The sequence below is a fragment of the Cucumis melo genome, chromosome 5 (assembly GCF_025177605.1).
Source record: "Cucumis melo cultivar AY chromosome 5, USDA_Cmelo_AY_1.0, whole genome shotgun sequence".
NCBI lineage: Eukaryota > Viridiplantae > Streptophyta > Magnoliopsida > Cucurbitales > Cucurbitaceae > Cucumis > Cucumis melo.
In genome coordinates, this window is record NC_066861.1 from 17244966 (window position 1) to 17261005 (window position 16040).

At 33.2% G+C, this 16040-nt stretch overlaps 1 long non-coding RNA gene across 2 annotated transcripts; it reads left to right on the forward strand.

Annotated features, from left to right (window-relative positions):
• The first annotated feature begins 14533 nt into the window (after window positions 1–14533).
• Window positions 14534–15639, forward strand: LOC127149352 (uncharacterized). Of its 2 annotated transcripts, XR_007820850.1 has the most exons (3): window positions 14534–14851; window positions 14995–15298; window positions 15549–15639. It is a non-coding gene; the product is annotated as an uncharacterized LOC127149352 (long non-coding RNA). The 2 variants fall into 2 exon arrangements; XR_007820849.1 differs by lacking the exon at window positions 15549–15639 and having other exon boundaries at window positions 14995–15534.
• Window positions 15640–16040: the final 401 nt, after the last annotated feature.

Sequence of the window (16040 nt, forward strand, 5' to 3'; positions counted from 1 at the left end):
TTCTGTAATTCTTCCGCTGTAAAGGGTTTTCATCCCTTCAATTCCCGATGCCATTTTTTATACTTCGGGATACGATAAAAACATTATTTTAATATTACCTTTTCCCTACATTTCATGAAGTGCATTGGGAGCAAGAAACCATTTCCAACATTTGGGTCTAGGACGTCGGGAATAGTTCATAATTAAAATAAATATATTACTTTTCTGACACCCCATGTATAACGTCGAGAATGGAGACACATGTTCCCGACGATTCTCGTCATGCGTCAGAAATAGGTAACACCATTCTCGACAGCTTGCATGGGACGTCGAAAAGGACTCAAACATTAATTATATCAAAGCAAGATTCCCGATACCTCATACACGGCATTGGAAATGGTGATACCTATTTCCAATGCCATTAGTGATTCGTCGGAAATGGTTTTAACTATTCCTAATGAGTCACTAATGGCATAGGAAATAGGGAAAACTTTCAACGTCTTTATGGTGCATCGAGAGTTTCCCAATATATTTTGTTTCAGTTATGTATTTCATAGAACTGAAGACGAAGAGAACTGAAGGAAAAGAAGGAGATTAGTTTTGAAGTTAGTTTAGGTTAGATTAGTATAGATTAGTTAGTTTATGTTTATAGTTTTGTTATTTGAAGTTAGTTTAAAATTGAATGGGGACTTAGTTTTAGGATATTGTTTGATTTTTTTTTTTTTGGAATTAAAATTTTGGAATGTGGGTTGAAATTTTGAGGGGGGTTTATTTGAGAAATTGGTTTGGGGAATTTAAAATTTGAGTTGAAAGTTTGAGGGGGAGGGGGGCTTAATTGAATATTTGAATGGAATGGGTTAAGAAATAAAGGGGGGTTAAGGATGAAAATTTAAGGGGGTTGAATTGAAATTTTGAATGGGGGGATTGAATTGAACATTTCAAGGGGGTGAGGGGTTTACTTCGGTGTCGAAAGGGGGTCGGGGGTGTTCACTTAGGTGTCAAAAGGGGGTAGGGGTTTGAATTGAAAGTTTAAGGGGTTAGGATTGAAAATTTGAGGGTCGGTGAAATTAAAAATTTGAAAGGGAAGGTGGTAAGGGCTTATACTATTTTAAAAATCATGTAATTTGTGGTTGAGATTTGTTTTGACTATCTTGCAGTTCTGGTAGCCTTTAGTTCTATTTTAGTTGTTTATTTCCTAGTAGTTTTGAAATCATTTGTTGTTGGTTTGGGACAGCTATACTGCAGTTATGGTAGCTTTTTTATGCCAACTTAGTTTTGAATTTTTTTGTATTTCTGAGGGTATAAAGATGTGTGGGTAAGGTAGTCTTGTTGGAAGGAGGTGAGTATGCGAACATTGAAGTTGTTTGTGGTTAATTAGGTTATAGTGACTATCCTGCAGTTATGGTAGCCTCTGTAGTTTGAAGTTATCTTTAGTGAAAAGTTTGCGAGATTGTTTTCTCAGGGGAGTAAGTTTAGGATGTGAGAGGAGGAATATATTTCTAATCAACTCTATTTATGTTTTAAGAGCTTTAACGATGGATAAAGGTTGGATGAAACTTAGGAATAAGTTTTCCATTGAGTATAGAGAGGGAGTGGCCCAATTTTTAAATGTTGCCAAGTTTCATGTTGATGACTACGGACGAATAAGGTGTCCATGCAAGAGGTGTATGAACTCAAATTGGAACGTATTAGAGGGTGTGGAACGACATGTACTTACTATTGTAATATCCCCCTACTACGCGGAATGAGTGTATCCAGGAGAGTCAATTAGCTTTGATAGAAGTACTGAAAACTTTGATGAAGAAACTAGTGGTAACCTTTTTTATGAAAGAACTAGCAGTAGCCACAATCATGAAGAATATAATATGTTTGGTATGTTGAATGATTACAAGCCCCGATTGAACATGAATAAGAGACAGAGGAAAGTCGTTTGGAGGATGAAATGCTGAGGAATGTTGATGTAGATATAGAACAAGATACAACAAATATATTTCAAGACTTATTGAATGAAGCACGTAATAAGTTGCACCCTGATTGTTCTGAATTTTCCTCCTTGAATGTTTTGGTTAAGTCAATGGACCTAAAGGTTCTAAATGGTTGGAGTAACAAGTCCTTCGACATTTTGTTAGAACTCTTAAGAGCAATGTTTTCAATGTCTAGTAGTATTATCCCTAGTATATTTTATGCAGCCAAACGAAAACTTTGTGACTTGGGCTTGGGATACGAGACTATTCACGCGTGCAAGTACGACTGTGTGTTATACTAGAAAGAACCATTACCTAACATTCAGTATTATAATGGATACATTATGGGTAGGGTGAGATTTCACACATCAAAACGTGATTTCCAGCGTACTACACAAAATAGTGGAGTGATGGTAATTGGTAAAAGCAATGCAAGTGGAAGTGGCGACAATAATTTCTAAGGTGTTCTGAACGAAGTGTTGCACGTTCAATATCCGATGGGAAGAAGTATTCGGCTATTTACGTGTCAGGGGTATGACAACGATGTTAAGAAAAGTCAAATGACACATGTAGAATTAGGATACAAAGCTATCAATATGTCCCGTTTTTTATTCGCCGAGGAACTGGTAATTCTTGCGATGTAGGTACATCAAATATTTTACTTAAATGACCCAAAAATTGGTAGTAATTGGAAAATTATACAAGTGGTCTAGAATAAGCGTTTATGGAACGTGCTCGAAGTGGACAATGTTGAGAATGAGCAACTGAATGTACTCGAAATTGTTATCGGCCATCAAGTGGATGAATACATCGAGTGGAACAAGCGACTGTGAATGATAGTGACGGAACCACGTACCCACATATTTATTTAGTTTATATTTTGAATATAATTATGCGTTCGTATTTTCTTAATGAATGTTTGTTTTCTATGTCCACTAGCAATTATTTGAGTGAGTCTAATGGTACGTTAACTCACAATTATTTAAACTTATTTCTCACATTAACTTGTTGTTTTAATTTATTCAGCAAGTACTACTCAACCATCTCTGACTCCTAGGAGATGTGTGCAGTCTCAACTACTGAAGTTAGAGCACTACGTTCACGCCAATGGGAGGATTCCAATGTCGATAGCCCCTGGCGCGAGGAAGCCTATTTTGTCATACACTGTTCAATTCACCCAGGCGATAGGCGTGTGTGTAAGGAACATATTTTGAAGTTTGTTATCTTAGGTGGCCAGACGTAGGAAGAGAATACATTGAGGTCATCAAGGACGACCTACAGATATGTTCTCTACACATTTTTATTTTCATTTGAAACATATTTAAGTTAACCAAGCTAATGTGTTGTTTTTTGTAATGTGTAGTATTTTTTCGTACTTGATTTCAACGATCAAGCAATGAATAGGTTTGTTAAGCATCAAATGCTCAGTACTTTTAAAGAGTTTAGAGGCAACTATCACAAACACTTCAAAAAGTACATCGACCCTGAGGAGGCAGGTGCCAACCCACCACACATAATGGTTGGACGTCTAGAGGATTGGTACTTTCTCCATGATCATTACATGGTCGTGCATTCTAGGTGAGCAACAATATGCTTTGTAATGGTTAATTTTGTTTTCAAATTTTAATATGTATAAGAAATAAACAATATAATTGTTTTCATGTAGGAGCCATCACGAACCAACAAGGCTGCTAGACAGAAAAAACCTTACAATCAAAGCAGCAGGTCGAAGTCATTTCTACAATGATAACACGAGCTCGCTAAGCAAAGAGGTGAGCCGGTCGATCGTGTGGAGTTGTTTCGACAAACACACGTTCGAAAAGGGACTTTTGTATCGCAGGCCGGAAAGGATGCGCATGTAAGTTATTCAAGCAATACTTCTGGCCTTATTTGTCCTCTTTATTTGTGACTTACTAACTTAATATCTAAATTTGTTGCAAAATCAAATGTTGGAACTCCAGTCTAAGCCTACCTCAGATGGTTCTCAACCACTCTCTAGGGACAAGATATGCAAAACTGTGTTGGGTAGATGATTGGGCTACTCAAAATGTCTTGGTTGGGGAGCTAAGCCCAAGTCCAACAAGATGGTTAGTGCGATTGCCACGACCTCGTGTTTGAAATCTACGATAAAGGTCCAATTACGGGTCAAGCTTGATGAAGCTAAACGATAGATAGAAGAACTTAGAAAGACACGAGAGATGTTAGCTTTACAAATGGAACAAATCCAGAAGCTCATAGAAGACATGAGTCGGGCACAACAAGAACCACCATGATCCCTAGCTTTGCGGTACGTATATATGTTTCCATTATTCTTTAAGTTCTTGAAATTATATTATTCAATGATTATATGCACATGTACTAAACTTAGGCACTTTTATATCATTAAAGGTCCCACAGTATAGAATGGCGTACGAGGCTCGATAGGAGACATACGTTTTATGGATTTCTATGTATTTGTTTTTTAACATTTACTATTTTTTTTATGGATTTGTATTATGAACCTTGTAGAACTGTAATCATATTAAATTTCTTGTTAAATTTGATATTTTATATCGATGTTTACTAATTTATTGTTTATTTTTTGTAATTTAATATTGCATAAATTGTACTAGAATCGAAAACAAATATGAATACTACAATTTAATAAAAAAGGTTCAAAAAAAGAATAAAAAAATATATATTTAAAAGATTTCTCGATGCATCTCATACGTCGAGAATAGGGTTTATATCCTGACGCACTCAAGAACACAATTTTCGGTGTTGCATCGAGGATGGTTATTTTTTATGCATAACTGACGTTGGACATGTAGACCTTGGAGATGACTTGTTTCTGACACACGGATAACGTCGAAAATGCTGACGTCGATAGACATATACTCTCGATGTCGTGTAGGTGACGCGTCGAAAATATGTCTCCCGATGCATTTCTTTCGACTCTCTTCCCGACATCTCTTTTGGCGTCGGAAACTTATTTTCAGATGTATTTTATGCTTCTTCTGACGTTTTTATGGATCGGGAGTATTCCCACTTCTTGTAATGTAATGTAGAGTTAACAACATTTTGAATAGGAGCTGAGACAAGAGAAACCTAATACAACTTTTGGAACAATCACTAAAACGACTCGAGAAGAATAAATACGGAACCTAAACAAACATATTTAGCCAATAAAAGCACTAACATAAATAACTCACCTATAATGTAGAGTTATCAAAGTGTTGACCTCTTCACCTCCTTCAAACTCTAGTTAACATAAATAGCCAATAGTACGAGCAACGATGCACATACAAGCTTCAAATTGCTCTAATTTAATAAAAGTTTCTCATGAAGTGAAAAATGAAGGCATATTTATATGAAAACAATTTGATTTTATTTATGATGAGAAAAGTTTAAAAGTACCTCTAACGACCCAAGGTTTAAACTAAGTTGAGATCATTACTTTAACCCAAACACACTCTATTGCTCAACTCAAAACAAATCATTTAAGCACGTAAGATTATAAAAAATTGTTTCAAAAATAAACATTAAGGAAGAATTTAATTTGGACCCTGTTTCAAACAAAATAAAAGTTCAAATTATTTAATGTTTTAAGTCACCTAGAAACAAACAGTCATTTTACATAATAAATTCATTTCAATTACATAACTCAAAAGAAGAAAACAATAAAATGGAAAGTGGAAGCATTTTAAAATGTTCCCATATGTGTTCACGAGTACTTCTTGTCCCTCATTGGTCTACCTCTGGTATAACCTTTTCCTAAAAAAAATTAATCATGAAAGGGTGAGTATAAAAGTATACCCAGTAAGAGACTCACTACTGGTCCTGTCAAGGATAAAAATTGTTAGCTTTCTATTAGGAGGTACCCTACATCATTGCAGTCTTGTGATCCCATAGGATATACGTCAATCAGTTTATTGATCCCGTAGGATGTACATAATTAGTATAGTAATTCCAAAGGATACATATATCAGTCTAGTGATCCCGAAGGATGCACAACATTTGGTGATCCCATAGAACATCATGTCTATAAGGTACACTATCCAATAGCTAAAGCTAATAGTGTTGCCTCAATCCAGTCTATATAGTCCAAGATAGTCACATCAAAGCATAATTAAAACTATCAACAGTACTTCATCTCTACACATAACCAGTCAAAATAAACACACTAATGCATATCTCACTTCAATCAACAGTACAAGCCATCAATACATTTTAAACTACGCATAACAGTCAAACCATCTCATTCAGTACATTTCAACTTCAATATAAGGTCCAGTAGTAGAAGTCTCTTACCTCGAGGTTAGTTAAAAAAAATCCTTGATGAGAAAATTCCACCAACTGCTCCAAAAATTCATCAATAACCTTCAATTAAAATAATTTGGATTCTTTTAAAAAATAAATTTAGCACCAAAATTAATATTTGATGGACATACTGAAAACCCAATCAAATACTCACCAAGATACCAAATGGCTCAACTGGCTTAAAAGGGATATTGGCTTGGCTAAACAAAAGGAAAGAAGAAGATGACTCGCAACTCGGCTAGGCAAAACGATAACAACTTAGACGGCTTTGTGAAGCAGGAGTGCAACTTGAAGCTCGAGTGGTGGGATTGACTCGTCACACTAAGAGGGAAAATCAGCTCAAAAACTTAAACATAACCCACAACTCGCTAACAAGCTTTGGACAAACTCCACACGGACGGCAGCCTGCGGCAATAGACTCCCTTGAACTCTGTTGGACATGAATATAGGACGACGGTGAGCACGGTAAAGAAAAGAAGCGGCTCACGAAACGATGGAGGAAAGAGTGACTTGGACTGGAGGAGCTTAGACAGATTTCATTTGGCTTACGGTGAGACTAACAGATGGAGACCGACACTTGAAGACTAGCAGCTAGCAACACAAGCAGCGAACGACGAGCAGTATAATGAACTGCAGAGATGAGCTTGAAGGCAACAGCAAGCTAGGGTTGAACAAAGGGAGAAGATGAAGATTGGCAATAGAGGTGCACGTAAGACGATGAAGGTTATTTAGATATAATAATAACAATAATATAATATACTTTATTATTATGTTAATTTTCATAAATATAACAAACTGACAAAATATTTACAAGCCCATGAAGCTGGCCATTTTTTTTAAACTACATTACATTTTTCAAACTTCAAACTAGTACATTTTCTTTCATGGTAAACTCAAAACAATTTCTTAAAATCTCATCAAAACAACTATGTAATAGAGTTTTCATTTTTCCTAATATCTCAATTCTAAATACAATTCAATGTACTTGCTATATATTTTAAATTAACCATGTATTCAGTTCCACTTAAAACCATCAACATAACTCATCTCTCAGATTTTTAGTCACAAAACGGTCAATTAAGTTGAATACGTCCTACTCCTATGCCTAGTCAAGCATCTCTACGTGGCAACAAATTTTTTTTTTTTTAATTTGACCACCAAATCCTTCACCATTAAAGCATAACATTCATGCAATTCTACTTTAATACAAGCAAAGTCATGTGCATAATGATAAACTTGTATCTTAAAAATATACTTGGCAAGTGACAAAGGATCGTAATAGCCATAGGGATAAAATCAAAAACTTACATCGTAAGTCAGTCTACAGAACCTAAAAACTTTGGCTCTGATACCAACTATAACGACCCAACTTCTTAAACTAAGCTGAAGTCATTACTTTAAGGTTCAACCGAAAACAAATCATTTAGACACAAAAGATTTTATGAAACAAAATCTGTCAAAAAAAATAACATCAAGGAAAAGTTTAATTCATGCTCTATTTCAAACAAAATAAAAGAAAAAAAGTATTTCGGTTTTAAGACACAATGAAACATAGAATCGTTCTAGACATGAAACACATTTCAATCATCAAAACTTAAAAACAGTAAAAAAGTTACGCGGAAGCATTTTTAAAGATTCCCATATGGCGCTCAAGAGTCTTTCTTGTCCCTCACCGGTCTACCTCTCATATTATCTTTGCCTGAAATCGTAAACATGAAAAAATGTAAGTATAAAAATATACCCAGTAACAAACCCACTACCGGTCCCATTAGGGGTAAGAATTGTTAGCTTCCTATTAGGTGGTACCCTGCAACATAACAGTCTAATGATTCAGTAAGAGATCCACTACCGATCCCGTTAGGGGTAAGAATGGTTAGCTTCCTATTAGGTGGTACCCTGCAACATAACAATCTAGTGATCATGTAGGACACACACATCAGTCTAGTGATCCCGTAGGATGCACACATCAATCTAGTGATTCCATAGGAAACACATAGCAATCTAGTGATACATCAGTCTAGTGATCCCGTAGGATGCACACATCAATCTAGTGATCCCGTAGGAAACACATATCAATCTAGTGATCTCGTAGGATACACAAATCAGTATAATGATCTCATACGATACACATCTCAATTCAGTGATTCCGAAATATGCACATATCAGTCTAGTGATCCCGTAGGATACATATCTCATTCTAGTGATCCCAAAGGATGCACAACATGTGGTGATCCCGTACGGCACCATGCCTTCAAGGTACACTATCCCATAGATAAAGCTAACAGTTACCTATCAGTCCAATCTAAACAATCCATGACATTCACATCAATACACATTTAAAAACAACAATTCAATCTCTACGCATAACAAGTCAAACAATCTAAGTTCACTCAACAGTATCGTCCATCAATGTCTATCTAAGCCACACTTCACAGTCAAACCATCTAAACTTCGTCAATAGTACAGTCCATCAATATCTAAACTACACATGACAATCAAATCATCTAAACTCAATCAATAGTGCAGTCCATCGACATATCTAAATTACACATAACCATGAAATCATCTAAATTCAATCAACAATAAAGTCCATCTATATATCTAAGCTGCACATGACAGTTAAATCGTTTAATTACAGTCAATAATGTAAATAGCATTACTTTCTATCTACATGTAATAATCGAACTAGTGCAGTCAATATATTCCAACTTTCGTATCAGCCAATACATTCCAATTCCAAATTGAGTCTCATAGTAGAAATCTCTTACCTTAACTTTACCTAAGCTCCTTGATTGAATTAAAATCCAAGAGACTAAATCTATACGTAAACATAAGAACTTAAACATTTTCTCAAACAATTTCATCTATTCAATCCACCCAAATGTGAATTCCACAACTCACACAAGTAAATGGAGAACTAAACCCCTCTCAAATCTTGACATCAATTCCAAGAATTCAAATGTTACTACTCCAATATCACCTTTAGTAAGAAAGAATCTAAGTTTTATACCAATTTAATCTAAATTTAGATCCTTAAATAACCTAAGTCAAAACTTATCAAAAATTCACCAAGAGTGGGCTTGAATAAGCTATGAAGCTTGGCTTGGCTCAAGCAACTTTGTAATAGAGACAAATGACTCACATAGCTAGGGTAGTTTGGATAGCTAGGAACCAGCGCGCGCGTTGCTCACGACAAGAAGACGGAGGAGATCAGCTCGGAACGTGGATTGATGGAAGAGACTTGACTCGAACGGAAAGATGGCTTGAACGAGTGACGCACTCGAGTGGCAACGTGAGGCAAAGAAAGATGAAGAACATAGACAAATTGGCTCGAATCTTCAACAGCAACTACGTACGATTGAACACTTGTGAATGATGTCGAGGCTAAAGGATGCTGCCCGACTTCACAACGATCGAGACATAGCTAGTTGTTTCAAGTCGACGATGGAGATTGGGTTCAGCTGGGCTTCGTCGAAGCATGATTGGAAAAGAAGACTGGAGAGAATGGTTAACTAGTGGCTGCCAGCGGTAAAGACGGTGAAGGAGGGGTGGCTAGAGTTTATGAAAAAGAGAAAGATGAATAGTCTCTTTTCTTTTTCTTTTGCATGTAGAACGAAGAATGCTTAAACAATAATAATACTAATAATAACAATAATATAATATTATTATTAATATTTATTATATTTTCTTTTCTTTTTCTTTTCTTTTCCCTTAATAAAAAGGGAAACTTTCCTAAATATAACAAACTAGTGAAATATTTACAGTCTGTATAATAAAGTCCATAAAGTTAGCCATTTTTTAAATATTCCGGGTTTTTTCTTCCATCTTTTTATCCTCTCTGCGATTTTTTTATTGTCTTCCTCTGCACTATTCTTTGTTGCGCTTTCTTTCATTTATTTATAGATTTGGGTAACCAAATCTATTTCTTTTTACCGTCTTTCTTGTTTTTCTCTCTTAGGTGTGTGCATGTCTTTCTTCCTCTTTTTTCTTTTTTTTTTTTTTCATTCACTGCATGCATCGTATCGTCTTTCTTCTTTTCTTTTTTTACATTTAGATTAGGTAACCAAATTTGATGGTATATAACAATCTTGAAAAAATTAGTTAGACATTTAAATTAGGGTAACCAAAACTAAAATATTGTGTGTAAAGAATATTGAAAAAAATCGTTTATATCAAATTTTGAAACAAAAATCGTTCAAATTTTGGGTAACCAAATCTAAACGATCGTGTAGCCAAATCTAAACGATCGTATACCAAATTTTGAAAAAAAAAATCGTTTAGATTTAGAACCCCAAATCTAAACGATCGTATAGCCTAATCTAAACGATCGTATATCAAATTTTGAAAAAAGATGGTTTAGATTTGGGGTAGCTAAATCTAAACGATCGTGTACCCAAATCTAAACAATCGTGTATCCCAATTAATTAAACTATCATGTAACTCAATTAATTAAACGATCGTGTAACAAATTAAACGATAGAATTTAAAAAACAAATCTAAACGATCGTGTACCAAATAAAATCTAAATGATCGTGTTCCAAATCTATTACCAAATATATTACGCGCATTGTTGACAGGACATTTTTTGTATTTTACACGTTGGGCCTCTGGACTTTTTCCATTTTTGAAATTTTTCTATACAGTGTAAATACTTCTCTGATTTTTTATATTTTTAAAAAGACTCCTAAAAAAATTCAACTTCTTTTCTTTCCTCAAAAACTCTAATCAAATCAATCTTTTCTCTTTCCAACATATAAATATTTTGTTCACAATAATTATATCACCACTAATATAATTATTTTTCTTTTCCTAAAATTTATTCCATATATGAGTAATTATAATAAGTAGCCATTTTTAGAATAATTATTAAGTATGTAGCAATATTTTAAAAAAATTGCAAATATAGCAAAGTCTATCAGTAATAGATTTCTATCATTGATAGACTCTTATAGTATATCAGTGATAGACCAACATTTGCTACATGGTCTATCGATGATAGACTTCTATCATTGATAGTTTTTGAAAGATTTTGCTATATTTGCAAATTTTTTAAAATGTTGCTATATATTTAATTATTTTGAATATAATTGCTACATTTGCAACTAACCTTATATATATTTATATAATTAACTACAATTCCTTAGGTCTCACCAACTTAATCAACCGATACTCAATCTTTACAAAAAAAAAAAAAATCTACTTGCACAATCAACAATTCTCAACAAATATCTGAAAATAACACTACAATAATTCCGACATAATTAAAATAATCTTAATCTAATTTAAAATTTCCTTATTCTTGAAGCGTTATAGTTACAATACCGCTGCAAATTTTAAAAAGCCATAAATATTTTTCAAACAAGGTATTAACGATTTCTATCCATATTTGCACCAAAATAATAATTTTGAACGTGTTTTGAAGTTTAAAGTACAGTTTAAAGGTATTGAAGATGAACAAAAACAGCTAATAATCAAGAGTCTTAAGTTGGGTTTTCTCAATTGGATAAAGTTCAAGCAAATCAAACTATATATATATATATATATATATATATATATATATATATATAAATAGGAACTCAAAAAGCTTGGTGGCTAATAAACTCCATAGACATTCTGATACAATTAGAAGAAAGGAGAAGCAATAATATTTGTTGCTTGTTACCTTTATTGAAGAGCTACAAGGAAATGCTGTTTCAAAAAGGGAAGTCAAGTTGCTGCTATTAATTTTGTAAATGTGGAATAAGGCAAGTCATTTAATATTGATATGAGATTCCATATTACATAAGGATGTTGCTATCAATTCATGCACACAAATTATGAAATTACATTAATCAAGCTGATGATTGGATTACTTGTGTTAATCTTTAAGATGAATGTTGTTTATAAAAAGAAATATTGAAAGACGATGAATTTTTTTAAACATAGTAGAATCTTTAAATTAAAATATTCATAGGATACAACAAAATTTTGATATCGATACCTTTCTATCACTAATATTGATAAATACGAATAGAAATTTAACTATATTTATTATTATTAGAATCTAGAAGTTTACTCGAGTTAAATCTTAATTATATAATTGATTATTGTGAAAGGGTCATAATGAAGGTGGATAAAAATATGTGTGTCCATTGAATTGCACGTGTTCCAATTTCGTAAGTGAACAAAAAATTGTTTGAAAGATTCGGTCTTGAAAAGCGGATAGAGAGCACCGGCAGAACTGTCCAAAATAAATTTTAACGGTTCAAAATGTTCCGACTCAACCGTCCACAAAATTGGAGCAAAAAAGAAGTCTCCATTTCCAAAAGCTGGGAGATTATTTGGATAGATTTATGCTTATCAAAAATATATATTTATTTCAAAATATTTTTCATAATTTGTTGTTTTCGTACAGTTCTATCAGAATTATCAAAATTTTATAAAGTTGGTAAAAGGACAAATTGTATAGATATATAATATAAATAATAGTTCTACATATATTGTATTTTCATGAGTCAATATAATTATGTTATATATGGAGATTATGTTATATATGGAGATTTTACGAGAATATAAAAATCGACAAAATATTTATACTGTATAGAACAATTTTGAAAACGGAAAAATCCTAAAGACCCACCGTGTAAAATACCAAAAATGTCTGTCAACTACGTCCTCAACAACGCGCGCGTAATATATTTGCAATCGTTTAGATTTGATTATTGTTTGGTACGTGATCGTTTAGATATGACTACAATATATCTTTTCAATTCTATCGTTTAATTTTTTTACACGATCGTTTAATTTGGTTACGTTTAAATTTGGTTATACGATCGTTTAGATTTGGGGACACAAATGTAAACAATTTTTTTTTTCAAAATTTGGTACATGATTTTTTTAATCTTTGCTACACGATTGTTTAGATTTCTCTAAACGATAATTTATTTTTTCTATACAATCGTTTATTGTTTTTACACAATCGTTTACATTTGGCTACTCCAATCAAAATGATTTTTTTTTAGATTCTTTATACATGATCTTTTATTTTTTTTACACGATCGTTTACTTTTTTTACACGATCGTTTACATTTAAATACTCCAATCTAAATTGATTCTTTTTCAAAATTCTTTATACACGATCTTTTAGATTTTGCTACTTTTTGTATACGATCATTTAGATTTGGTTACTCAAATTTAAACAACGTAAGAAAAAAAAGGAAAAGAAGGAAAACGACGGAAAGAAATCACAGCGAAAAAAAGAGAAAAAGAAGAAATATGATGGAAAGATTAAACGACGTAAAAAAAGAATCAGAAAAGAAGAAAAACGATGGAAAGAAATTGTAACAGAAAAAAAGAAAAGGAAAAGAAGAAATATGATGAAAGGAAATCGCAGTTAAAGAAAAAGAAGGAAAAGAAGAAAGACGATGAAAGAAATCGCAGGAGGAAGACGATGAAAGAAATCGCGAGAAAGATAAAAAAGATGGATGGACAAATCTCAAATATTTAAAAAACGGCTAACTTTATGGGTTTTGTTACACGGACCGTATATAGTTTGGTGTTTTGTTACATTTATGAAAGTTTCTCTTATATAAATGATGTACTAAAGTTAATATTCAATAATAGTATCCAAAATTAACAATTATATACGGTAGTAGAGCAAACCTGAGTGGCTCTAGGTATGTGGACATCCAAATAGGTCGAGCACCCAGTCTTTCAACTCTCAACTCATGTCATCCGGTGCGTCTCCGCATTGGGCATTGTGCCTCCAAATCCAACAAATCGTGGGTCATCTGGCTTCCATCCAGATCTCTTTGACCTATGTGAAGCCATATCTCACTTCCCTTCTCTGATCCATTCACACTACTAGAAAAATTGGCAAAAACTGCATCATAAAATTACATCGTAAAATGTTTCAACAACACATTTTTTTCATCATTGAAGTCTCCATTAAGATAAGCTATTTAACAACACTTTAGAAAAAGTGTCGTTAAATATGCTCAATATATTGTCATTAATACCCACTACTACAAAAATAGATTTACTTGGCGCTTGTAGTTTAGAAGTACTTGACGTTTTTAATAAGAGCTGTCAAGTAAATGAAAAAACGTCAATAGTAACAAAAGAGTTAAAAAATGCATAATTTTTTAATTTTTTTCTGAATACTTGACAAGTTAAAAGCGTCAAATATAATTTTATATGCTTGGCATTTTTTAAATGTCAAAAAATAACCTTTTTGTAAAAATGATTGATTAAAAAAAATTTTAAAAAAATCTAAAACTCCCATTTCTCTCAATCTCGACGAAATACTATCCCAAAACCACATTTTCCATGTCCACGTTTTGGCCCATTTTTCATTTCCACGAAAATACTAACCTTTACCACGGCAGAGCCACGAACGACGAATGATAAAAAATGATGACAGCCACGAACAACTGGTGATATTTGGCGATGACCGACGTCTAACGGTGACCCACAACGCGAACAGATCAGTAACACTCGAATGGCTACGCGCGAACGGCTCCACCCTAACATTTGACGATGACCCACTTCAACGAGGCTTATGAACAGTGGTAATGGCTTACCTGTTTTTGATTTCAAGACATTGCGCACAGCTGACCCTTTTATTGCTGGTAGGCTTGTTTCTATTCCATAATTTGAAGTTAAATATTTGGTATTTTCTTTTTCGATTTCGGATTATCATAGGTTGGTTTCTAAATGCTTACTTTCTACAATTCCCTAAGAAAGATGAAGAGATCTTACTTTACTTGAATAGATCTGTTTTATATAGGTTGTTCAAATGTGTCCTTAAGTTCTAAGGTTCCACGACCATAAGAAAGCTCAAACATGAAGAAGTCAAAGATTTTGCTTGTCCTTTTTGAATGAATGACCTATAAGTAATTGTAGGCTCCATAAGACAATGGAGTGTATCCATTCGACACTAGGTGGAGGTGGCAAGAAAAAAGAAAGCAAAAAGAATAGCGGGATGGACTATGAACAGACCATCAGTCCTGGACACATACCAATCTTGGCTAAAAGATGTCTTGGATCTGATCACTAGAAGAAGGAGAAACAGAAAGGTTCTTAGTCTTCAATATGTAGTTCTCATTCTTTTTCTTTTTTCTAATATTCTATGTTAGTAGATTTAGATAATGAGCACACTTTTGAATTATTTCATTTATTATCTTGAAAATTTTACTCGTAAGTTGAGATTATGAATTAGTTTTAGCTTATCGGGAGGCATTTGTTTGATTTAGACTTGAAGTTCTTACTTTCAGGCATGTTATAATTGATTGATTTTGATGTTATTGTCGAATTATATTGTTGTAGGAATTTCGTTCATATTGTTCAAGTAGCTGTATCCGGTCAATTAGTTTTGGTATGTGTTTTTCTTGTCTAGTGTATGTATGTTTCAAGTAATTTGTTTATACTTCTCGCTTTGTCTAAAATGCAAGTACATAGAGATCTTACATTTTGTTTCTAACAACATCGTCTCTTCCTCTTTTTCTTACTCACTTTTGTCTTCTAGTTTCTCCTTGATCGTTGCAAGTACATATAAGTTTATCCTCTTTTATCTTTACTCCTCCATAACCATAAATTTTCATTGAATATATATAAATATATTAACTTCTAAAATAAGTCAATCTCATTTTTTTAGTTAGTTTTTCTCTATATAAAGAAAATCAAGCTACCATGATATTTAAAATATATGAGATTTACATTTCGTGACGTTTCTTTATAGTTATTGTATCACTTGTAAAGGTTAAGATGATCGATGACAACTATAAAAATATGTCACAATTGGCCTTGTAAAAATATGTC